The sequence below is a fragment of the Pleurodeles waltl genome, chromosome 4_1 (assembly GCF_031143425.1).
Source record: "Pleurodeles waltl isolate 20211129_DDA chromosome 4_1, aPleWal1.hap1.20221129, whole genome shotgun sequence".
Classification (NCBI taxonomy): Eukaryota; Metazoa; Chordata; class Amphibia; order Caudata; family Salamandridae; genus Pleurodeles; species Pleurodeles waltl.
The window spans coordinates 43,306,008-43,332,837 of NC_090442.1; the positions used below are offsets into that span (position 1 = coordinate 43,306,008).

General features: G+C 46.8%; 1 protein-coding gene and 1 pseudogene across 1 annotated transcript in view; both read right to left on the bottom strand.

Annotated features, from left to right (window-relative positions):
• The window catches only part of LOC138287347 (zinc finger protein 850-like), a 411,450-nt gene that overhangs the window by 304,452 nt on the left and 80,168 nt on the right, over positions 1-26,830 (bottom strand). The window contains exon 2 of the mRNA XM_069227705.1: positions 13,831-14,063. The gene's annotated coding sequence lies outside the window, so the exon portion shown is untranslated. The remainder of the gene's footprint in view (positions 1-13,830; positions 14,064-26,830) is intronic.
• The window catches only part of LOC138287346 (zinc finger protein 91-like), a 361,147-nt pseudogene continuing 342,898 nt past the window's right edge, over positions 8,582-26,830 (bottom strand).

The following is a 26,830-nucleotide window of genomic DNA, read 5'->3' on the forward strand; positions in this document are numbered from 1 at the left end:
CTAACATTCCAGGTGACTATATCGTATTTGTGCGTGCTATGGACTGTGGGTTGGGCCATGTTTTATGTTGTGGTGGTGCATCTGGCACTCTGCGTGCTAGTGGGACCCAGCCAGATAACCCCAACCCCCACCCCATCAGCAGTCGGCCACCTTAGTCTCGGCAATGTTCCCTGTGTTATGGATGGACCTGTAGTGTACAAAATAACTATTACCCTCTTTCCCTCCCCAATTGGATCCCTTCCCCAACTGTGAACTAGCAACAAACTGCACACCCTGTTGGGGTGCGAACAAAACTGTGTCCATGTGGATATCTGTAGGGGAGCAATTTTACTATCCGGATGCGGCTCGTTATGGGGCTCGCATCCTTCTGCAGACCCGGTCTGCAGATAATTTGGGGCGCTCCCGGGGGTGAGCTGATCCCCCCCCCTTGTGTGCCATCGCCGCCAGCCGCGCGCAGTTTGGGTGTGGAAGCTGTTTTCAAGAATAAAGAAAAGATACATAAGTTCGGATGTGGTAATCGCCCACTTCCAATGGGGCACGCAAAGTTCTGTTCTGTTCCTCAGTTGCGGCGGCCGGTTCTGGCGGGGGGTGGGTCAGCAATACTCATTCAGAGTGCATCTGCGGTCCTGGGGGTAAGCTCTGGTCCCTTTAGCACATCTGTTAATGTGGAGTCCGAGCTGATCGAGTCCGACTCTGAGCCTTCCTCCGGGTGCGTCCTGAGAGTGTCAAAGGAGTTCTGTGTCAGTAGGGGGGTTTCTTTCAGGACCTTAGCTCTCTCTTCTGCGGCCTGTTTCTCCGTGGGTTGTCCCCTGGTGCGCCTCTTGGAGCGTTTCCGCGATGAGGTCACTGACCAGTCCTCGTCTGTGCCGTCCGCTTCTCGGGGGCGGGCGAGCCCCTTGGCATAGATCCACGTCCAAGCGTCCTCCGGTGAGGTGAACACGTGGGTGCGTTTGTCTGTTGGCACTCTTAGTTTGGCAGGGAATAGTAGTTCATACTTTATGCCATGTTCTCGGATGCGCTGCTTTATTTTGACATAGGAGTTGCGTTGTTTTTGCACCTCTTGAGTGAAGTCTGGATAGGCGTTGACAACTGAGTCCTCATACTTAAATGGGCCTTTGTTGCGGAACTGCTGCAGTATAGCATCACGGTCTCTGAAGTTCAGGAACCTGGCTATTAACGGTCTTGGGGGTTGGCCCGGAACCGGGTGGCCGCCCCGGGATCATGTGCGCTCTTTCTACAGAAAAGAACTTCGATGGGGCTCCATTCAGAACCTCTTTGATTAGCCAGTGTTTCAGCAAGAGTTCTGAGTTTTGATCCAGTGATTTTTCAGGGAATCCCAGGAACCGTATGTTGTTACGGTGGGATCTACCCTCCGCCTCTTCTGCTCTTCTCAGCAGTGTCTTTACTTCTGCAACTAGGCAGAGAATTTGTTTTTGATTGTCCGCTACTGTGGGGGCCAGTTCACTTAGCACCTCTTCCGTTGACTTCACCTTTTCGGATAATTTGCGATGGTCTACTTTGAGGATGTTCAGATCTTGCGACACTGTGTCTATCCTGCTCTCCAGTGAGGATTTAGGCCCATATTTACACTTCTTTAGCGTCGCATTTGCGTCATTTTTTGACGCAAAAGCGGCGCAAACTTGCAAAATACGATTATATTTTGTAAATTTGCGCCGTTTTCGTGTCAAAAAGCGGCGCAAATGCGGTGCTAAAAAAGTATAAATATGGGCCTTAGTGTCCATAATTGCCTGTAGCACTTTCTCGAATTGTGAGGAGTGGGCCTGGAGTGTGCTTTCCAGTGACTGCAGGGTAGGTATGAGATGTTGATCGCCGGGTGCTGGTCCGTGCATGTTCCGGTCTTGGCTTTTCGCCGATTTGGACTTCCCGGCCATTTTGCCTTATTTGCAAATGTCCTTTGGGTGGATGTACCGCTCCACCAGGTGCAGCCAGGCGGATGTCTTTGTTGCTGGCGCGCCCACGCTTCTCTGTTGTGTATCGTCGTTTCACGTGCACCCACACGGTCACCCACGTTCCCCGGGCTGGTCAGGCGGGGGGGGGGCTGCACGACCTCATGGGCCACCACCGATATGCACTCCAAGTTCTGAGATTTCGGCCCTCCTGTTGGTCTCTTGAGATAGGTTCTGACTCGGATGGGCAGGGGCCCCTCGCCGCTGGGTCCACCAAACAGCGTGGGCAGGAGAGCGGGGGGGCAAGACCCACGTGCCCTTACCGATTCCCCCGTTGATGACAGCTCCTAGGCCCTGGATCCTCTGATGGGATGAGGGGGGGGGAAGGATCCCTCCCGCCGGCGTGCGCTGAACGAGCTCCTAGCACTTGTGGATTCACCGCAGGAGTCAGGCGCACTCGCGGTGAGGCGGCGCTGCACTCCGTCCGCCAGGTCCAGGCCTGGTCCGGCCGCACGTGTGCCCTGCAAGCCCCAACAGCGAGAGCTTCTTGCGGCCCCCGGGTACTCTCTGGGGGGGCGCGCCTCGCTAGTGGATGTTGAGGGGGGGGCACACCCAAAGGGCCCAGGCAGCCAGGCATCGGCCTCCGCTGCCCCCGTCCAAGCTGGGGGGGGATCTATGGTGAGGAGGGGGGAGGGAGGAGCGAAGGGGGAGCAGGGCCCAGATATGGGCTCACTACTCCCCAATACGAGCCCCTCCCGCCGCCGTGCACCCACCTTATTGTTGGGCACTCCGGACGGAGCTCGGAGCACCCTGGCTGTTCCTCGCCTCCCGGAGGTGGCAACTGTTCCGATAGGACTTCTTGCCCGTGCCACGCCTCGGGAAAGATGGTGGCCGCGGCTCCCTCGGAGACTCCAATTCTCCGGCGGCCGCACTCCGCGGCCGCCCGACTTCGATCGGCCCCGTTGATGGGGAACGGGATTTCTCGGAGCGGATCCCGTCTCCGCTTCTAGGAAATGGCGCCCCGGGAGCGCCCTGCAGTTATTTGTTCGGCGAACCCGAGACGGAGCGCTTGATTAAGCGTCCTTCCCGGTCGCCATCTTGGCTCCGCCCCGCCAGGATATCTTCTTGATCATCAAGGACATCAAACTCCCAGCCTCCGTCAACAGCATCATCCCTTCCCAAGAACTCACACACCGACCTATCAAACTTCTTCCACATCAAAATCACAAGCATTTACAGCACCTTTGCACACCAACCAAGCCCTGGTGATCTCATCACCAGCCTGCCCATCATTAACCAAGATGACCACATAAGCAAATGGGAAAGTCTCACCATAAAAGACAGAGAGACGATCAAGAAATCCTTATATTCAGAAGCACCTACAGGTCTCTATCCGCACCACATCTACAACCTGGGAACAGCACCAATCAGTACCACCATCACCCACATCATCAACAGCACCATCACATCCACCACATTTCCTGAAGACTGGAAGCATGCAGCGCTCAACACCCTCCTCGAGGAGCCACCAGTGGACTCTAATCAGATTGACTTCCATTCAGTGTCCGTACTCTACTACCAAGCCAAGGTGATAGAAAACGGCATCAACAATCAACTTACAATCCACCTTGAATCATACCACCTACTGGACAACACTCAATCAGGATTCAGGAAAAACCACAGCACTGAAACAGCCACCAAGGCCATCTGGACCAAGGAAAGAAAGCATCTCTCATCTTACTTGACCTGTCTGCGCCGATGGCAATCAACTCGTCCTCTCCCTGATGAGAAAGACAGATGTCACCAGAACCAATCTCACCAACTGCATGAGAAGGGTAGCGGAATGGATGAGAATACCTGTGAATTTATATATTTATTCTCAATACCCATAGACTAACGTCATGCCAATAAACAGGGCACAAGTTGAGCTTGTGGGTGATTTGCTTGCAAGTTACTTTAGCAAACAGAAGAACTTGATTATAACATCCTTCGCAATCTGCCACAACAGGTTGGCCAAGCTGGAGGCTCCTTCCACTAAGCAGGGAAAAGTATCCCACCCCATTCAGCCAGCCAATGTGAAGGCCATGTCGACTAATACTTACCCTCCAGCATCAGTGTAGGATTGTGAGCCGATAACAGTGGGTGTTCAGCTCACCACGTCAGCCCAGTCACCTAATCCATGACATGTAGACTCTGCACCTAAGGATACGACTAACAGCACAGGAATGTCTGGAAGGGGATGACGCTCATATTGTTGGTCAGGGTTTCCCCAAAGGAGCAGTACCTGTGAGGAGGCCGCCTTCTTCAGCCACCAGTAGTGGCAGCGGGGATCCTAGCTCTATCAGCTTTAACCTTGACTTGTCTTCTTCAGCCCCCAGTAGTGGCAGCAGGGACCCTAGCTCTATCTGCTTTAACCTTGACTTGCCTTCTTCAACCACCTGTAGTGGCAGCGGGGACCCTAGCTCTATCTGCTTTAACCTTGACTTGCCTTCTTCAGCCACCAGTAGTAGCAGTGGGGACCCTAGCTCTATCTGTTTTAACCTTGACTTGCCTTCTTTAGCCCCCAGTGGTGGCAGCGGGAACCCTAGCTCTACCTGCTTTAACCTTGACTTTTACTAGCTGCCGCACTTTATGTAATTGTTCTTGCTAACGTGTCCCCCCCCTCAAATCTGGCCCAACTGAATATATTTCACAACTCAGAAACAAAATAGTTTATTGGTTGGCGGGGCAGCTAAGAGAAAACGTAAACCTGCATAATTCCATCATTAAGGCACGTAGAGTCAGTAGGCTTGGCAAGCTACCCAAGATCATGGTTGGGGACTGTATTATCATGAATTTCAACAACCTTTATGTTGCTGGCCGCCTACTGTTGGACTTTTCCGACACCCTGTGCTAGTGTCTAACCCCTGCCTTTGTGCTATTTTCGTAGGTCTGTGACTAATCCACCTATTCTTTCTATGTCCTATCAACTTCCTTCCACTGTTCAGATGATGCTGTTAATAGTAATTTATCCCAAAGTGTCCCTACCTTCAATCGCTCAATGGCAACAACTGACTGCCTCCTAATACTGCCTATGTTGATAGTACTGCTGACGTCAGGGGTTGTCAGAATCCAACAATTACAGTGGATTTTGTTATTTTAAGCAGGAATGTGGCAGGATTGTCCAAAAATACTGATGATGTTGGGTGGTTGTCCCTGTTGAGAAAACATAACATTATATACCAGCAAGAAACTTGGAAGACATCTAACAACTTTCTAGTGGAGGGCCATAAAGTATTTTTTCCTCCTGCAGCAGGCTTCGGCTCGGGCAGAGCTACAGGGGTTCTTACAGTTTTTACTGTTGCCCCAAGCAAATAGATACTGGCTCTTCACTTTCTGTCTTTCCTTTCAGAATTCTGGTAATTTTTCCTTGATGGTTTACTTGCACTTTTACCCGTAAAAAGCTTTCGGAGGCTCTGAAGGAGAAGCCAAGAGGCAAACATGTACTAAGACAAGAAGTCTGGGAAGGCCTGGTGGCCTCTTGTAAGCCTTAAAACTGCTCTAAAGTTTGGGCTATTATAGATTGCCCCTTTTTAGCACCATCTTCAAGGTGCACTATTTCCCAGCTTATTAACCCAGAATCCTGGCTTAAACTCTACATATCGATCTAGGATGCTCCTGCCCTTATTGGTACCATGGATGCGCATCAGGATATGTCCTCACTCCCTATACACCCTTTCTGTCAACAAAGCTATTCGGAGAGGTACTCCTCCCTCTTGGTCAAATTCTGTTATCATTCCAGTCTTTAACAATCACTGGCAAAGCCAATAGGTCTCACTTTTTGGCTGCCACTGTAGACCTATTGGCTTTGCAAATGTTTGTTGTTGATGCTATCCTAAGCCGGCAGAAGCATTACTGCAGATCGCATACACCCTGGCACAAGGAGATTAAGTAATTTGCCCAGAATCACAGAATGTTACGTTGACCCTGAGACTCAAACCTGGTTTTCCGGTTCCAAAGTCGGCACTTCTGGCTGTAGCGCCACAAGAATGTAAATACATGGCTAAATAAGGAGGTGCACTGTGGGAGATGCATTCACAGCAACAAACCACACAGATCCACTTTGGCGAGAGGCCGAGACCGAGAAGAGCACAGAGCCATATAGCAGTGCATTGACGCAGGTAACTTCTGTGGGGAATAGGACCTCTGCAAGCTGTTTCGTTTGTTGCTGCCATTGAGGAAAGACAGCTCTCACTGCAGATCACGGCCTGTATTGTTAAATAGGGGCTGGTACTGGATTGAAACATTTTGGTCATTTTATATCACAAGGCTATGGTAACCCATCATGTACTCGCTAGTGTGCAGAGCCTTCTCCTGGACCTCTCTGCAGAGGCTGCTTCTGCCTGTTGTATTCTGATGTGTTGAATTAATATCTTTCTTCCATCGTCGCCTCCGGGCAACCAGTCCACGAAAAAAAAAATCAAAGCGCTAGGAAGCGGCCAGCACTTCAGCTGGAATGGGGGAGAATAAATAGAGACCAGTGCATGTGGGCGGGGGAGAAGATACAGACACAGGGGAGAGAAGAAACAGGATTTGGGTGGGTGGGGAGAAAGTAAAAATATAGGCCCAGATTTAGGAAAAGTTGCACTTCAATACATGCCACTTTTCTGGAGCCACATTGTTCCCCCTAACAACACCAGCTGTGCACCATATTAATGGCACACGTTAGGATCAATTGCATTATAATTTCTGATGCTATTGTGTACTTTGCAGGATTAGCGCCAAAAATGTTGGTGCTAATCGTGAAAAGTACATAAAGGCCCCTTAAAAACAATGGGAGACCCAATTTAACGCCTGCACTGAGCAGGCATTAAAAATGACGAGAAAAATGGCATAGTGGAATCTCATAGATTCCACTATGCCCTTTTATTATGCCTTTTAACGGAAGAATGCCCCCCTTGCATACATTATGCGTGGCTCAGGCATAATGTGGCATAAGGGTTTACAAAGTGGAGCAATGCGTGCATTGTGTCACTTTGTAAATTTGGCGCAGCGTTTTTGGCAACCTAATGCCACATTAGCATAAACAAAATGATGCTAATGTGGCACTACGTGGCACTAGGCCCTTCTTAAATTTTGCCCATAGTATCCATGGTTGCAATCATTGCAGTGGCCAAAAGCATAAATGAAGGTGATCGGAAGAGCTGCGCTGGCTGCAGCGGAGGAACAAGCCCATCAAGCAGGAGGGAGGAGGAGGTAGCTGCAGGGAAGCCGGTGAGAGGAAGTGTGGGTGCCGTAAAGCAGGTGCTGCCTCAAGCAAGGGAAAGGAAACCGCACACTTGTGGGAAGTGCTCATAAAAATACAACAAGCCTCGAGTGCAGCAGGGATGAGGGAGTGTGGTAGCGGCTGGATGCCCAACTTGCATTCCATTTTGTCGGGAGCATCTCTGTTGCCATTCTGAAACTGAAAATTAGCTAAAGTTGACAAAAAATGTAGTGTGCTGACAAACATATACATTAAAAAAAGAGTAAGCATACATGTAACAGGGGCAGTCTCCATCGAGGAAACCAAGCAACGAAAGGAGGGACAAATACAACTAAGTTACCAGTAAAAACACACATTTACGAGATTAAACAACAGGCAGCAATGGGTGTGCACTTACATCACAAAGTAGGTAACATGTCTTGGAAAGACAGCGCATGCAGTGCCTAGACGAAAAGTAAAAAGGGCAACATGGATGGCCACTGCTGTTAAAGGCCCATTTGATTGATAGCATCAACAGTTAGAGTAATTGGGAAAGTTATGTTGAGTAGGTTAACTGTGTGGGCTAGTAAACATGAGCTTTTGACTGATCTGTAACACAACTTCCAGCCGGGAAGGGCAAGGTGGGCCCAGGTCTTGATCTCTACCTACCTACAACCAAGTACACCAAGGCAAAGGCAGGCTCCCTTCATTTGGGGTTTACGGATTTCAGCTCAGCTTTGGACAGGGTCAACAGGACGAAGCTCTGAAACATATTGATGGGCGTGGGTTTTGATAAAACGCTGGGTACTTTTCTTAAGAGACTTGCATTTAGACCTCACAGCTACTGTCCGTTATGGGCCCGCAGGGGAGTGTACATCTAAATCTGCCTTGAATCGAGGTGTTAGACAAGGCTGGAAACTGCCACCTTTTAAAAATGTATTTTATATATAAATAACCTGAAAAGGGTCCTATGTACAGAAGGGCATGATCTGCCAAGGGTGAACCGTTTGTATTTCCTCCTTCTCATGTCTCTTTTTTTTGTTTTCTCTTCCACCATACTTCCTGCATCTCACTCTCTTGTTCTCTTTCTCTCATTTCTTTCTGTCAATTCAATTCATTGTACATTACTAAAATTCACTATTGCCTTATCAGCAGGACACAAGTCGGGGGAGGATGCAGTTTGACTGAGGCCCTCTACTATTTTTTAGAAAAAGGCACTCAGTTCCACCTCCGCCCCAGCCTGCGACTGAGAGGTGTTACCTGGTGGATGCATCTGCAAATACTGGCATCAAAGTGTTTGTAACTACCCGTCCCACCAGCACCACACTCTTTTACTTGTGTGAATGGCGCAAGAGAGGAACAAAAAATAACCCTTATATTGCTTGACGCACTGTAAATGTGAAACACTTTTGTGATCTGGAGCTGGGTAAAGCCCTCAAACAAACACAAATTACCAACACATTTTATTTATTTGCTGAAAGTTATTTAAAAATATAATTTCCAAGTTCCACATATCTGTTTAATAATATGTATGCTTTCAGCCATTTACGAGTTTAGTTACAGATTGATAGTGGGAAAAACATGATGCATAAAAAGTAAAACCAAAATGTTCTTTTAACATTATTTTATCTTTTTTGTTTTTAAAATAGGCTGTCAGCCTTTTACGAGAGAATTATTATAAGGGCCTGACATTACTTTTTGTGACATCACTACATGTAACATCATTGTGATTTGCATGTGAGAAGTGCCCCCCTCCCTTTCTTCCTCACAACTTGTGCCCTGTTTACTGGCATGACGTTAGTCTATGGGTATTGAAAATAAAAATATAAATTCACAGGTATTCAAGCCGTTCCTCTAGTGGTGTCACACACTGCAAGTATTTGGCTGCTTCTTCTGCCTATTTTCACTTGCTGTTCCCCCTCCTTTTATTTTTCACTTTCTTTCTTTTTGCTCCCTCTATCTTTGTCTCACTCCCTTTATCTATCATTTGCCCTCTATATCTGCCACACACTCCTTCTTGCTTTAGCTTCATGAATGTCTCTGTCACTTCTGACATTCATACAACAAATCCTTGTGAACATCTGAGAGCAAGGGACAACCGGTGTGAAGAGGAGTTGCAGGGTGTGCAATTGATGGTCCTAGCTATGAAATGTTTTTGATGTGGGATTTAACTATTTCACCACATTCTTCAAACAGAATCTGCTGGTTCAGTGGTTTCATTCTGGTAAAAAAAAAAAGAGCTCAGCAAGTCACAAAATTCATGGGGGAAGTCAAGCCGGAGCAGAGCTAAGGGTCACACTTAGTTTTAAGGCCCAAAGAACGAGCGGATACATCAACTGATTCAATGCGTAAATGATGCAGCAAACATTATGTAAAAGCAAGGTATATTCTTTTATTTTAAAAATAGGCTGTTTCCTGAACACCTGTGCTTCACTTTAGTTCAATACATATACTGCAGCAGCATTTGCTAACAGTAATATGTACATTTCACCAATGGAGTTTCCCATATCCAGAGCCCTGAAAAAACGTCCATGAGTAGATGACAATTTGTCATCCGCACTGTATTTATACCGCCAATATTTTTGGATGTGGGAAAGTCTTCTAGCGTGTTAAACTACATGGAAGTGAACTCACTATGTGTAAAATGTTAAAATGTCTTTTTTTAACAAGGATAAACGTAAGATAAGGCAGGATATAATACTTTCTTCACTGAAAAAAAACAAAGTTACAGGGACGTTATACTTAGAAAATAGAATTTAAAAAAAATCTTAGGAATTGACTGAAAAAAACAAAGGCTATAGGGACGTTATATGGCTGTGGAATAGCTACATAGTTTGCATTTGCTATAACTTTAGCACTGCATTTTCTTACTGGGCTTAGAGGCACAGCCTCCCATTTTATGAAAAAAAGAACAAAAAGCAGAGTTTGTTCAAGACATAGGAAGAACAACGTTCTAGATGTGATCTTTGCAGGTGCGTTTCCACAAAAATGAGACCCTCAGACAACCATAACTTTATCACTGCTAACTCTTCACCCGTTCATGGTGCTCATAGTTTTATGAGAAACTCTTTATACTGGGCTTCTTCATTCCACAATAATTACTATCAAGAATTGTGCCATCATTCCCCGATTCTGTCCTTTACCCAATTAGGATTTAGGTGAATGATACTCTGTAAATAAGAAACTCATAAAACACATTTATATACAATTAATCTAACAGTGAATCATTTACGTAGTGAGCGGTGAGCCAAGATCCAGCTCAATGTTAAGTAGCTCTGGGAAGTGCCACTATGATGGGTGCATTGACAGGTGCATGTGAGGATGGACATTAGCATTGCTTCTTCCGTGTCAGGGCTTGGGTGGTAAATGCCGTGCACTGCAAGCATTAACCCTGAGAGTTACAGCTCACATTCTGCTGCTTTCACGTCTTGTGCTTTTGGACACTGTTCTCCGGCTACTGCCAGTGAATCATCAATGTTGTATGAAAATGACCAAACACCACGATCAACTGTGAACATTCACCAGCATGTGCTTGTTCAACCAGTTCTTCTTGCAGGGACTCAGTCGAGGTGTGTTGGGTTTATGGGTTTTATCACTAACTCCTCAAGTTAGCTGAAAATACCCTTGATAGTCTCAGTATTGTTCAGAGTGCTGCCTTTACAGGTAGCAGGAACCGGTGTGCTAAAATATTTTTCTTTGAAACTGAATAAAAACCAACGTTTCTTTAATTTTAGTCAACATTGTGCTAGTCTCCCAATGTGCTTCCTGGTATGTCATGTTGTTTTGTTATGTGTGCAAAAGTGAACAATCAATGAGAATAGACACTTTTATAATGCTACAGGTAGCGTTTGTGTTTTTTCTTTTCTGACTAGCCGGTTCTTCTATCAAGTGGTATTTGAATGACCCACATAACTGACACTTTATCTTTCTCTGTAATTCCTTCATGTCAAAATAACGGCACATTTTTGCTCCTGTCTATGTCCTCAGATGGTTCAATATTATTGTTAGTGTTCTTTAGTTCTTTCCGGACTCGCTGCACCTCTAGGATTATTTCCATGTGAGTGAAATGAAAGTGTGTGTTCGCTGAGGACAGTGTATGATCAGAAATTGACAAAAGCTCTTCACAATTTCAGTGCACTTCTAGGTCTTCCCACTGTGTGTTTGCTCATGACTTCTAGAGAGCTGATAATTGACAAAAGCAGTTCTGACATTCATTGCATTTTTTTTGTTTTTCTTCTGTGTGTATTTGCTGATGTACCAATAGGTTTAATAACTGACAAGAGCTAGCCGCACATTCACTGCACCAGAAAGGCTTTTCCCCAGTGTGTGTCCACTGATGAATCCTTAATGTTGAAAAGTCACTAAAACTATTTTCACATTCATTGCATTTGACTAAAGCTCCTCACACATTCACTGGACTTGAATGGATTGCCACTGTGTGTATTCCTTGATATATTTGTAGGCCTGGTAAACTAAAGCTCTTCACACATTCAGGGCAATTGAAAGGCTGTTCTCCTATGAGTGTTCGCTGATGAATCTTTAATGTTGGCACGTTCCTAAACCTACTTCCACATTGATCGTAATAGTATTGTTTTTCCCCTGAATGTTTGCTGATGTCTTCGTAGTTTTGATAATCAACTGATCCTCTTCACATATTCACTGCACCTTTATGTTTTTCCCTGGTGTGTATTTGTTGATGCTTTTGAAGGCCTGATAAGTGACTAGAGCTCTTCATACAATTCACTGCACTTCAATGTTTTTTCTCCTGTGTGCATTCGCTGATGATTGCTTAATGCTGAAGAGTCACTAAAACTACTGCTGGATTCACAGCAATGTTAAGGGTTTTCCCCTGTGTGTTTGCGCTGATGTCTATGTAGGTGTGACAACTGACTAAAGCTCTTCACACATTCACTGCACTTGAATGGTTTTTCCCCTGTGTGTGTTCGCTGATGAATCCCTAATGATGAAGCATAACTAAAAGTGCTGCCACATTCACTGCACTTGAAAGGCTTTTCCCCTGTGTGTGTTCGCTGATGAATCCTTAATGATGAAGAGTAAATAAAAGCACTGCCACATTCACTGCACTTGAATGGTTTTTCCCCTGTGTGTGTTTGCTGATGTCTTTTTAGGTTTGATAAGTGACTAAAGCTCTTCACACATTCACTGCACTTGAATGTTTTTTCCCCTTTGTGTGTTTGCTGATGAATCCTTAATGATGAAGAGTAAATGAAAGCGCTGCCACATTCATTACACTTGAATGGTTTTTCCCCAGTGTGTGTTCGCTGATGAATCATTAATGTTGAAGGGTAAATAAAAGCTCTGCCACATTCACTGCACTCAAATGGCTTTTCCCCTGTGTGTGTGCGCTGATGTCTTTTTAGGTTTGATAAGAGACTAAAGCTCTTCAAACATTCATTGCACTTGAATGTTTTTTCCCCTGTGTGTGTTTGCTGATGAAACCTTAATGATGAAGAGCAAATAAAAGCGCTGCCACACTCACTGCACTTGAATGGCTTTTCCCCTGTGTGTGTTCGCAGGTGTCTTCGTAGGTGTGATGACATACTGAAGCACTTTTCACATTCACTGCACTTGAATGGTTTTTCCCCTGTGTGTGTTCGCTGATGTCTTTGTAATTGTGATGACATACGAAAGCACTTTGCACATTCACTGCACTTGAATGGTTTTTCCCCTGTGTGAGTTCTCTGATGAACCCTGAGTTGTGAAGAATCACTAAAACTACTTCCACATTCAGTGCAATGGTATGGCTTTTCCCCTGTGTGTGTTTGATGATGTCTTTGGAGGTGTGATGATTGACTAAAGCTCTTTACACATTCACTGCACTTGAATGGTTTTTCCCCTGTGTGTGTTCGCTGATGTCTTTGTAATTGTGAAGACAGACTAAAGCTCTTTACACATTCACTGCACTTTAATGGTCTTTCCCCAGTGTGTGTTCGTTGATGCTGTTTTAGGACTGATAATCGACTAAAGCTCTTCACACATTCACTGCACTTGTATAGTTTTTCCCCTGTGTGTGTTTGCTGATGTCTCTGTAAGTCTGGTAATTGACTGATGCTCTTCGCACATTCACTAGACTTGAGTGTTTTTTTTCCTGTGTGAGTTTGCTGATGGTGCTTTAATTGAGATAAGAAACTAAAGCTCTCACTAAATGTGTATGATTTGTTTTTCTTGGCTAGTGTCTGTGGGTCAGTTATATCTGTGCCTACAGCCCAAGTCTGTGCTTCCTGATGAGCCATATGGCTGATAAAGCACTTGCACGTTTGATTTCTGAATTAAATCTAACGTGCAATAGCCATTAAATACGTGTCACACTCATAATATGTATAAAGTATCTTGCAGGTGGTTGTGCCTTTAGATTGGATTATGGCTATGCACGCTTGCGAGTAAAGATTCATCTCCCTTCTGGCCAGTGCAAATTGGAATAGGCTGTTGTATTGTAGATAGCAGAACTCCTCTTTTCTTTACCTCTCAGTTGTTTGGCTCCACTCTGTTGTGCTTTTTTCTGGTTGAGGTGGTCTGGCCAGGAAGTGTTTACAATACACCTAGAGCACTGAATGATGGTCTGTTATCACTTTAGAAAACAAAGCAGCGCTGTAACCACATCACACCGACCTCATGATCAAAACTGGTATTGGACACGTGTTTATACAAGAGGTAGTTTGTTATTGTTGATGTTGCTACCTTCATTGTCAAGCAGTCATTACTTCGTCTTGAGTCGCAGAGGTGTACAGCTCAGATTCTTACATCCACTGAATTGCCCTTGAATGCTTCTTCCAGAATCAGTTTATGTGCAGGTTCCTGTCTGTACTGATGTTTTCCTGAATACCGGAGCTCATAGGTGGTGACTGTTCTTTGCAGATTTGCAGTCTTATCTTCATTATTCATAATAATGTCATGCATTCAATGCTTGTTTTCTGTTGGATGTAAAGATATTAAACATTACTAAATGGAAATGGAAATACACTATATTGAACTGGTTGTAAAGTACATCTCTACTTCACCGTCTTTGAAACTTACCAAGGAATACTTCACCATGCACGGATATTTAAAAGTTTTGTTGAACATGTCACATCGTATTAACCTCTGGAAAGGAGGTGATTTACCAGCGTTCACAGAGTAACATAGTAAAGGAAGGACGCTCACGGAGCACTCGTGCTACATGTCACATGTATTAACCTCTAAAAAGGAGGTGATTTACCAGCGGTCACAGGGTAACTTAGTAAACGAAGGACGCTCACGGAGCACCTATGTGGTACTGGTGCTGCTTTAGGTAGATGCACATGGACAAGATTTCATTTAGAGAAGAATTGATTGTGGAAAAACAGAGGGATCAGGCTGGGCTGCTGTTATTTAATAACTCTTCAGGAAATATATAACAAAAGTAACTCTTCAGGAAGTATATAACAAAAATAACTCAATTCACACACTTCAAAGCAATGCTTCCCTGTTCAGACTGGATCAGCTCAAATGCCAACTCCTGTCTTTACCTTGCTGTTCATCAAGTCACCCTTGACACTTTCAAAAGCTCCCCTGGTTCAAGCAATACTGTTTTTTCCTAACCTGGAAGATTGGAGCATTATTGCGACTTGACGTGGGCTTCCTATCGCCATAACATCGGCCCATCTCCCTCAAACTAGCACAGTTTATAGTGACTGATTCTGGCCCTGAAAGACAACTTAAAAAGCAAGTCTGTAGTTCTTCCTAAAGTAGACGAAGGTCAGGAAGATGCAAATCCTTCCAGGGCCTTTTTGTAAAACAGAATGAGGGGTTCATTGTAATGCCTGACCTTTACATTATATGCACAGATAAGGCAAACAAACATTCATTAATATTGTTTAATGTTCAACAATATCAGTCATTTAGTCCTTAAAGGGAATCCATCACAACTAATAAATTTACCAGATATATCCCCGCAACGGATGTGTGCATAGCAACCTTTTTCCTGTTTTTCTACCTTCACATGGTATCTCACTTAATGTTGTAAGTTTGGGGTCCCGGATGCTACTTTGTGACTGGATGGGTATTCGGCAGATCGGTCTGAGTTATCAACAGATGAGGCTGCTTTTTTACCTTTCTATATTTCTTATATTCAAGTTTACTTCATTTCCTGTCCTTCAGCTCCCCTACGTCTGCACACTCACTGTGCAGCGTTCAGCAGAAGTCAGATAATGGCCTTATACTTAAGGGGCCACAGTTGTCAGCGTGGGGATTACAAGCTTCATTTCAGAAGCTCACCTGGGAGGTACAAACAGAGGAGGCTCATAGGTATTGGTCTATGAGGTACATACAGAGAAGGTGCACAGGTAGGTTCTTAGGGGGAAGAGAAGAGGTGCAGAGGTAGGTGCGAATGAGGTAAAAACAGAGGAGGCGCACAGGTAGGTGTTCATGAGATACAATCAGAGAAGGTGCTCATGTATGAGGCAGAAACAGAGCAGGTACAGAGGGAGACATTGTAGGAGGCTGGCCTGGTTTGTAGTGGGTACCTTGGGTACTCACGCCAGGTCCAGTTATTCCTTGTTAATGAATGTTGTAGTGTTCTAGCAACTTAGGCTGATAGAGGTAGCTATAGCAGAGCAGCTTAGGCTGAACTAGGAGACATGCAAAGCTCATGCAAAACCTCTAATATCTTAGAGACAATACTCCATCTGGAGGTAAGTATTATACACAATATATACACTAGACACCAAAATTAGACAAGTAAGTAGTCATAGAACAATGCAAACAACAGGAAATGCTATAGTATGCAATGGGAGAAAATAGGTCTAGGGGCAACACAAACCATATACTAAGAAAGTAGAATGTGAATCACAAATTCCCCCCTAGACAAGAGTAGTGTGTGCAGAATCGCTGGGAGAGTAAGAATACAGTAAAGGTAAGTAAATTACCCCACCCCAGAGCCCAGAAAAGCAGGAGTAAAGTACTGCAAGTTTCCTTACGACACACTACACCTCGTGATTGGGATTTTGCAGTAACCAACCAAGTCTGCAAACAACAACTGCTGGATTTCTGAACCTGAAGACCTGCAAAAGAAGGGGACAGAGCCCAGAAGTCGAAAGAAGTTCCAGGAAGGACAGGATCCCCTGCCAACCCAGAAGACGGTGTAAAAGAAGAGTCCCTGGTTAGTCGAAGACTGCAGGAATGCACCCTTGGAAGATGCAGGCGGGTTCCTGCATTATGCAAAGAATGTCCCACGATGTGAAGATGGGTGCAGATGTCATTTTGTGTTGGAAGTCACCAACAAACCTTGGTTATGACAAAAGTGTGTTTAGCGTCAAAATGGCGCTGGATGGACCCAGGAGGGACCTGCCGGCTTCAACTCTATGTGAGGAGGAAGAGGAGGCTCTCAGCACTTTAGAGAGCCCTCAGGATGCCAGGCAGCACCAATGGGAGTCCCAGGACACGGGGACAGAGGAGGTGCAAAATGCGGTTGGTGCAGCACAACAAAGGAAAGCTCCATGCCACCAGAGAACAACTCAGCAAGTTGAGCGTCGCAGGATGGAGTATTGGGAACCTGGGCCAGGCTGTGCACAAAGGAATTTTGCAAATAGTGCACAGAGGCCTCAGGAGATGAAGAACACACAGTACACAGGGGTACCGTCGCTCAAAGGGAAGGCAAGGTCTTACCTCCTCCAAATTGCATCAGCAGGACTTCAGGACAGTCTACGTCGATGGGGTCCAACCTCTGTGTCCTTAGGAGCACGCTCGTTGCTGGAGTCCAAAGGTACCGATCATCATCTTAGAAGGTGCCTGCTGGAGCAGGGGAGTGACTCAGTCAACCCACAGGAGATTTCTTCGATCCTTCTGGTGCAGGATGAAGACAGGGAGTCCTCAGAGTGTGCACACCGTGGAAACTGTTGCAGCTGCTGGCTGGAGCTGAAGTTGCAGAGGAAAAGTATCCCTTGTGGATACTTTGTTGCTGTTACAGCGGTTCCTGGAGTAGGCTGCGGTTGATCCGAGGTCAGAGGATGAAGTAGTAGTTGCAGAGGATTCCTGAAGGAAACTTGCAAGCAGAATCTGAAGAGAACCCATAGGAGAGACCCTAAATAGCCCTGAGAGGGGGATTGGCTGCCTTATCAGGTTTGGACCTATCACGAGGGGTCTCTGACATCACTTGCTGGCACTGGCCCTTCAGAGCCCTCCAGAGTGTCCCCACACCTTTCAAAGCAAGATGGCTGAAGTCTGGGACATACTGGAGGAGCTCTGGGCACCAACCCTTGGGTGGTGATGGACTGGGCAGTGGTCACTCCCCTTTCCTTTGTCCAATTTTCCGCCAGAGCAGGGGAGAAGGGGACCCTGAACCGGTGTAGACCGGTTTATGCAAGGAGGGCACCATCTGTGCCCTTCAAAGCATTTCCATAGACTGGGGGAGGCTACCCCTCACCAGCCTGTAACACCAGCCTGTAACACATATTTTCAAAGAGAGAGGGTGTAACACCCTGCTCTCAGAGGAAATGCTTTGTTCTGCCTTCCTGCGGCTGGGCTGCCCAGACCTCAGGAGGGCAGAACCCTGTCTGTGAGGTGGCAGCAGCTGTAGCTGCAGTGCAAGCCTCAGAGAACTGGTTTGGCAGTACTGGGGGTCCATGGTGGAGCCCCCAGGATGCATGGAAGCGGCTCCCCAATACCAGATTTGGAATGGAAGGACAATTCCATGATCGTAGACATTTTACATGGCCATATTCGGAGTTACCATTGTGAAGCTAAATATAGGTATTGACCTATATGTAGTGCACGAGTGTAATGACGTCCCCGCGCTCACAAAGTTCGGGGAAATGGCCCTGAACTATGTGGGGGCACCTTTGCTAGTGCAAGGGTGCCCTCACACTTAGTACCTTTGCATCTAACCTTCAGCAAGTGAAGGTTAGACATATAGGTGACTTATAAGTTACTTAAGTGCAGTGAAATGGCTGTGAAATAATGTGTGCGTTATTTCACACAGGCTGCAATGGCAGGCCTGTTTAAGGGTTTGTCTGAGCTCCTGATGGGTGGCAAAATAATTACCGCAGCCCATATGGATCTCCTGGAACCCCAATGCCCTGGGTACCTAAGTACCATATACTAGGGACTTATAAGGGGGGGGGGGGGGTGTGCCAATTGAAATTGGTAAATGTAGTCACTGGCCTACAGTGACAAATTTAAAAGCAGAGAGAGCATAAGCACTGAGGTTCTGATTAGCAGAGCCTCACTGACACAGTCAGGCACTAAACTGGCATACACATTAGGCCACAAACTATGAGCACTGGGGTCCTGGCTAGCAGGATCTCAGAGAGACAGGCAAAACACACTGACATATAGGTTTTTATCTATGAGCACTGGGGTCCTGGCTAGCAGGATCCCAGTGACACAGTAAAAACACACTAACACACACTCACAAACAGGCCAAAAGTGGGGGTAACCATGCTGGTAAGAGGTTACTTTCTCACCCCCTGTGAGAAAGTAGCCTCTTTCTAGCCTTGTTAACCCCACATTTGGCCTGTTTGTGAGTGTATGTCAGGGTGTTTTCACTGTCTCACTGGGATCCTGCTAGCCAGGGCCCAGTGCTCATAGTGAAGACCCTATGTTTTCAGTATGTTTGTTATGTGTCACTGGGACCCTGCTAGTCAGGACCCCAGTGCTCATAAGTTTGTGGCCTATATGTATGTGTTCCCTGTGTGGTGCCTAACTGTCTCACTGAGGCTCTGCTAATCAGAACCTCAGTGGTTATGCTCTCTCATTTCTTACAAATTGTCACTAACAGGCTAGTGACCATTTTTACCAATTTACATTGGCTTACTGGAACACCCTTATAATTCCCTAGTATATGGTACTGAGGTACCCAGGGTATTGGGGTTCCAGGAGATCCCTATGGGCTGCAGCATTTCTTTTGCCACCCATAGGGAGCTCTGACAATTCTTACACAGGCCTGCCACTGCAGCCTGAGTGAAATAACGTCCACGTTATTTCACAGCCATTTTACACTGCACTTAAGTAACTTATAGGTCACCTATATGTCTAACCTTTACCTGGTAAAGGTTAGGTGCAAAGTTACTTAGTGTGAGGGCACCCTGGCACTAGCCAAGGTGCCCCCACATTGTTCAGAGCCAATTCCCTGAACTTTGTGAGTGCGGGGACACCATTACACGCGTGCACTACATATAGGTCACTACCTATATGTAGCTTCACAATGGTAACTCCGAATATGGCCATGTAACATGTCTATGATCATGGAATTGCCCCCTCTATGCCATCCTGGCACAGTTGGCAAAATCCCATGATCCCAGTGGTCTGTAGCACAGACCCTGGTACTGCCAAACTGCCCTTCCTGGGGTTTCACTGCAGCTGCTGCTGCTGCCAACCCCTCAGACAGGCATCTGCCCTCCTGGGGTCCAGCCAGGCCTGGCTCAGGATGGCAGAACAAAGAACTTCCTCTGAGAGAGGGTGTGACACCCTCTCCCTTTGGAAAATGGTGTGAAGGCAGGGGAGGAGTAGCCTCCCCCAGCCTCTGGAAATGCTTTGTTGGGCACAGATGTGCCCAATTCTGCATAAGCCAGTCTACACCGGTTCAGGGGACCCCTTAGCCCTGCTCTGGCGCGAAACTGGACAAAGGAAAGGGGAGTGACCACTCCCCTGACCTGCACCTCCCCTGGGAGGTGTCCAGAGCTCCTCCAGTTTGCTCCAGACCTCTGCCATCTTGGAAACAGAGGTGCTGCTGGCACACTGGACTGCTCTGAGTGGCCAGTGCCACCAGGTGACGTCAGAGACTCCTTGTGATAGGCTCCTTCAGGTGTTGCTAGCCTATCCTCTCTCCTAGGTAGCCAAACCCTCTTTTCTGGCTATTTAGGGTCTCTGTCTCTGGGGAAACTTTAGATAACGAATGCAAGAGCTCATCCGAGTTCCTCTGCATCTCTCTCTTCACCTTCTGCCAAGGAATCGACTGCTGACCGCGCTGGAAGCCTGCAAACCTGCAACATAGTAGCAAAGACGACTACTGCAACTCTGTAACGCTGATCCTGCCGCCTTCTCGACTGTTTTCCTGCTTGTGCATGCTGTGGGGGTAGTCTGCCTCCTCTCTGCACCAGAAGCTCCGAAGAAATCTCCCGTGGGTCGACGGAATCTTCCCCCTGCAACCGCAGGCACCAAAAAGCTGCATTACCGGTCCCTTGGGTCTCCTCTCAGCACGACGAGCGAGGTCCCTCGAATCCAGCAACTCTGTCCAAGTGACCCCCACAGTCCAGTGACTCTTCAGTCCAAGTTTGGTGGAGGTAAGTCCTTGCCTCACCTCGCTGGGCTGCATTGCTGGGAACCGCGACTTTTGCAGCTACTCCGGCCCCTGTGCACTTCCGGCAGAAATCCTTTGTGCACAGCCAAGCCTGGGTCCACGGCACTCTAACCTGCATTGCACGACTTTCTAAGTTGGTCTCCGGCGACGTGGGACTCCTTTGTGCGACTTCGGGTGAGCACTGTTTCACGCATCCTCGTAGTGCCTGTTTCTGGCACTTCTCCGGGTGCTACCTGCTGCTGAGAGGGCTCCTTGTCTTGCTCGACGTCCCCTCTCTCTCCTGGTCCAATTTGCGACCTCCTGGTCCCTCCAGGGCCACAGCAGCGTCCAAAAACGCTAACCGCACGATTTGCAGCTAGCAAGGCTTGTTGGCGTTCTTTCGGCGGGAAAACACTTCTGCACGACTCTCCACGGCGAGAGGGATCCGTCCACCAAAGGGGAAGTCTCTAGTCCTTTTCGTTCCTGCAGAAACCTCAGCTTCTTCTGTCCAGTAGAAGCTTCTTTGCACCCGCAGCTGGCATTTCCTGGGCATCTGCCCATCTCCGACTTGCTTGTGACTTTTGGACTTGGTCCCCTTGTTCCACAGGTACCCTAGATTGGAAATCCACAGTTGTTGCATTGTTGGTTTGTGTCTTTCCTGCATTATTCCTCTAACACGACTTCTTTGTCCTTAGGGGAACTTTAGTGCACTTTGCACTCACTTTTCAGGGTCTTGGGAAGGGTTATTTTTCTAACTCTCACTATTTTCTAATAGTCCCAGCGACCCTCTACAAGGTCACATAGGTTTGGGGTCCATTCGTGGTTCGCATTCCACTTTTGGAGTATATGGTTTGTGTTGCCCCTATCCCTAGGTTTCCCCATTGCATCCTATTGTAACTATACATTGTTTGCACTGTTTTCTAAGACTATACTGCATATTTTTGCTATTGTGTATATATATCTTGTGTATATTTGCTATCCTCTCACTGAGGGTACACTCTAAGATACTTTGGCATATTGTCATAAAAATAAAGTACCTTTATTTTTAGTATAACTGTGTATTGTGTTTTCTTATGATATTGTGCATATGACACTAAGTGGTACTGTAGTAGCTTCACACGTCTCCTAGTTCAGCCTAAGCTGCTCTGCTAAGCTACCATTATCTATCAGCCTAAGCTGCTAGACACCCTATACACTAATAAGGGATAACTGGGCCTGGTGCAAGGTGCAAGTACCCCTTGGTACTCACTACAAGCCAGTCCAGCCTCCTACATTGGTTGTGCAGTGGTGGGATAAGTGCTTTGAGACTACTTACCACTCTTGTCATTGTACTTTTCATAAGAGAAAAATATACAAAACAAGGTCAGTGTATATACACATAGCCAAAAAGTTTTGCATTTCCTCTTTTCACTCTATTCTAAGTGCTGAAAAGTACTTCTAAACTTTCTAAAAAGTTCTAAAAAGTTTTAAAAGTTTTTTTTCTCTGTCTTTCTAAAAGCTCTGACAAACTTTTTTCTCTTTTTCTATCACTTTAACTCTCTCTAAAATGTCTGGCACAGGCCAAAATATTGACCTGTCTAAGATTGCATATGATCACCTTAGCTGGAAAGGAGCAAGGAGTCTCTGCATAGAGAGAGGTTTGAGTGTAGGGAAGAATCCTTCCTTGGAACTGTTACTTAACATGCTTAGAGAACATGATAAGGCTAAAAGTACCCCATCTGTTGAAAAAGTAGCTAATGGTTCTCAATCTGATCCAGGGACTCCCCCAGGTAAAGGTTCAGGAAAGAAACTTCTTAGCCTTCCCATTACAAGACAGTCTAGCATAGTTGGTAATGATGAAGAGCCACACCATACAAATAGTGTTGTCTCACATCATAGCAAAAGCATTTACTCACACCACAGTGGTACTGATGTTTCTGTTAGCCAAGCTGTTAGGGTGCCCTCTGTAAGGGACAGGTCTCCTTCTGTTCATTCCCATCATACCTCTGTATCTAGAAATGTCCCTCCCACCAACCCTGATGACAGATTGTTAGAAAGGGAACTCAATAAGTTGAGGGTGGAACAAACCAGACTGAAGCTTAAAAAGCAACAGCTGGATTTGGATAGACAGTCTTTAGAATTAGAGAAGGAAAGACAGAAGTTGGGTTTAGAAACCCATGGTGGCAGCAGCAGTATTCCCCCATAGTCATCCTGCAAAAGAGCATGATTCCAGGAATCTGCACAAGATAGTTCCCCCTTATAAGGAGGGGGATGACATTAACAAGTGGTTTGCTGCACTTGAGAGGGCCTGTGCTGTACAGGATGTCCCTCAAAGGCAGTGGGCTGCTATCCTATGGCTATCATTTAGTGGAAAAGGTAGGGATAGGCTCCTTACTGTGAAAGAAAGTGATGCCAATAATTTTACAGTTCTTAAGAATGCACTCCTGGATGGTTATGGCTTAACCACTGAACAATACAGGATAAAGTTCAGAGAGACCAAAAAGGAGTCTTCACAAGACTGGGTTGATTTCATTGACCATTCAGTGAAGGCCTTGGAGGGGTGGTTAAATGGCAGTAAAGTTACTGATTTTGAAAGCCTGTATAACTTGATCCTGAGAGAGCATATTCTTAATAATTGTGTGTCTGATTTGTTGCACCAGTACTTGGTGGACTCTGATCTGACCTCTCCCCAAGAATTGGGAAAGAAGGCAGACAAATGGGTCAGAACAAGAAGAACAGAAAAGTTCATACAGGGGGTGACAAAGATGGCAATAAGAAGAAAGATGGTGAAAAATCTCAAGTTAAGCATGGGGATAAGGGTAAAACCAAAGATCCCACTTCAAATCTTAAACACTCTTCAGAGGGTGGGGATAAAACTAATTCTTCCTCTTCTTCTCAACCTGCACACATTAAAAAGCCTTGGTGCTTTGTGTGTAAAAACAGAGGCCATAGGCCAGGGGATAAGTCCTGTCCAGGTAAACCCCCTGAGCCTACCACCACTAATACATCAAGCTCTAGTGCCCCTAGCAGTAGTGGTACTAGTGGTGGGACTGCTGGCAACAGTCAAGCAAAGGGTGTAGTTGGGTTCACTTATGGGTCCATCATAGAAACTGGGGTAGTCAGTCCCAAGACAGTTTCTGTCACACCTAGTGGCATTGGCCTTGCCACACTGGCTGCTTGTCCCCTTACAATGGATAAGTACAGGCAGACAGTTTCAATAAATGGTGTTGAGGCCTTGGCCTACAGGGACACAGGTGCCAGTATCACTTTGGTGACTGAAAACCTAGTGCACCCTGATCAACACATCATTGGACAACAGTATAAGATTATTGATGTCCATAACTCCACTAAGTTTCTTCCCTTAGCTATAATTCAGTTTAGTTGGGGTGGAGTTACTGGCCCTAAGCAGGTGGTGGTATCACCTAGCTTACCTGTAGACTGTCTCTTAGGTAATGACCTAGAGGCCTCAGGTTGGGCTGATGTAGAGTTTTATGCCCATGCAGCCATGCTAGGCATCCCAGAGGAATTGTTCCCTCTCATTTCTACTGAAATGAAAAAGCAAAGGAGAGAAGGCATGAAAACTCAGGATCCCTCTCCATCAACAGGTAAAGAGGGTATCACAGTATCCCCTAACCACCCTACCATTCAGGATACCATTCCTGTGGTGGGAGAAACCTCTCCTGGGGTGGCACCTGTTCCAAGGGAAACATCAGCTGGCAAAGCTGTACTCCCTGAGGTAGAAGTACCTCTCTGTGGGATAACTAACATTGGTGAGAAAAAGAGCACCATTTTAGTTAACATGGAGCATCCCTCCAACCCTCCCAGAGAAACTTTAGTGCAGAAACCCTGCACTGCCTCACAACACTTAGGACAGCATCCCTGCCCTAGTGTGGAGCTCATAGGACAGCATCCCTGCCCTGCTCCAACTCAAGAGAAACAGCATCCCTGTTCTCTCTTCCAGCCATATGGACAAAGGTTTTGCCCAGCTATGGCTTTATTGAGACAGCATCCCTGTCTGGCATTTCCATCACTACAAATAGGTTCAGTGGACAATTCCCACTGCTCTAAACTAAAACTTACTGATATAAACTCTGAAAATACATCTTCACATTGTTGCTTAGCTAAAAAACTTCAAACAGGGTGGTTTACATCCCCACAGGGAAGTAACCATATAGTGGATGATAAAGGGAGTAACCAGTCTATTGCAGAGCTACTCTCTACTTATCACCACTTAGACAATAAAGTCTCAACTGGCCAAGGTTAGCCTTATTGTCCTTCGTTTGGGGGGGGGTTGTGTGAGAAAGTAGCCTCTTTCTAGCCTTGTTAACCCCACATTTGGCCTGTTTGTGAGTGTATGTCAGGGTGTTTTCACTGTCTCACTGGGATCCTGCTAGCCAGGGCCCAGTGCTCATAGTGAAGACCCTATGTTTTCAGTATGTTTGTTATGTGTCACTGGGACCCTGCTAGTCAGGACCCCAGTGCTCATACGTTTGTGGCCTATATGTATGTGTTCCCTGTGTGGTGCCTAACTGTCTCACTGAGGCTCTGCTAATCAGAACCTCAGTGGTTATGCTCTCTCATTTCTTACAAATTGTCACTAACAGGCTAGTGACCATTTTTACCAATTTACATTGGCTTACTGGAACACCCTTATAATTCCCTAGTATATGGTACTGAGGTACCCAGGGTATTGGGGTTCCAGGAGATCCCTATGGGCTGCAGCATTTCTTTTGCCACCCATAGGGAGCTCTGACAATTCTTACACAGGCCTGCCACTGCAGCCTGAGTGAAATAACGTCCACGTTATTTCACAGCCATTTTACACTGCACTTAAATAACTTATAAGTCACCTATATGTCTAACCTTTACCTGGTAAAGGTTAGGTGCAAAGTTACTTAGTGTGAGGGCACCCTGGCACTAGCCAAGGTGCCCCCACATTGTTCAGAGCCAATTCCCTGAACTTTGTGAGTGCGGGGACACCATTACACGCGTGCACTACATATAGGTCACTACCTATATGTAGCTTCACAATGGTAACTCCGAATATGGCCATGTAACATGTCTATGATCATGGAATTGCCCCCTCTATGCCATCCTGGCACAGTTGGCACAATCCCATGATCCCAGTGGTCTGTAGCACAGACCCTGGTACTGCCAAACTGCCCTTCCTGGGTTTTCACTGCAGCTGCTGCTGCTGCCAACCCCTCAGACAGGCATCTGCCCTCCTGGGGTCCAGCCAGGCCTGGCCCAGGATGGCAGAACAAAGAACTTCCTCTGAGAGAGGGTGTGACACCCTCTCCCTTTGGAAAATGGTGTGAAGGCAGGGGAGGAGTAGCCTCCCCCAACCTCTGGAAATGCTTTGTTGGGCACAGATGTGCCCAATTCTGCATAAGCCAGTCTACACCGGTTCAGGGGACCCCTTAGCCCTGCTCTGGCGCGAAACTGGGCAAAGGAAAGGGGAGTGACCACTCCCCTGACCTGCACCTCCCCTGGGAGGTGTCCAGAGCTCCTCCAGTGTGCTCCAGACCTCTGCCATCTTGGAAACAGAGGTGCTGCTGGCACACTGGACTGCTCTGAGTGGCCAGTGCCACCAGGTGACGTCAGAGACTCCTTGTGATAGGCTCCTTCAGGTGTTGCTAGCCTATCCTCTCTCCTAGGTAGCCAAACCCTCTTTTCTGGCTATTTAGGGTCTCTGTCTCTGGGGAAACTTTAGATAACGAATGCAAGAGCTCATCCGAGTTCCTCTACATCTCTCTCTTCACCTTCTGCCAAGGAATCGACTGCTGACCGCGCTGGAAGCCTGCAAACCTGCAACATAGTAGCAAAGACGACTACTGCAACTCTGTAACGCTGATCCTGCCGCCTTCTCGACTGTTTTCCTGCTTGTGCATGCTGTGGGGGTAGTCTGCCTCCTCTCTGCACCAGAAGCTCCAAAGAAATCTCCCGTGGGTCGACGGAATCTTCCCCCTGCAACCGCAGGCACCAAAAAGCTGCATTACCGGTCCCTTGGGTCTCCTCTCAGCACGACGAGCGAGGTCCCTCGAATCCAGCAACTCTGTCCAAGTGACCCCCACAGTCCAGTGACTCTTCAGTCCAAGTTTGATGGACGTAAGTCCTTGCCTCACCTCGCTGGGCTGCATTGCTGGGAACCGCGACTTTTGCAGCTACTCCGGCCCCTGTGCACTTCCGGCGGAAATCCTTTGTGCACAGCCAAGCCTGGGTCCACGGCACTCTAACCTGCATTGCACGACTTTCTAAGTTGGTCTCCGGCGACGTGGGACTCCTTTGTGCGACTTCGGGTGAGCACCGTTTCACGCATCCTCGTAGTGCCTGTTTCTGGCATTTCTCCGGGTGCTACCTGCTGCTGAGAGGGCTCCTTGTCTTGCTCGACGTCCCCTCTCTCTCCTGGTCCAATTTGCGACCTCCTGGTCCCTCCAGGGCCACAGCAGCGTCCAAAAACGCTAACCG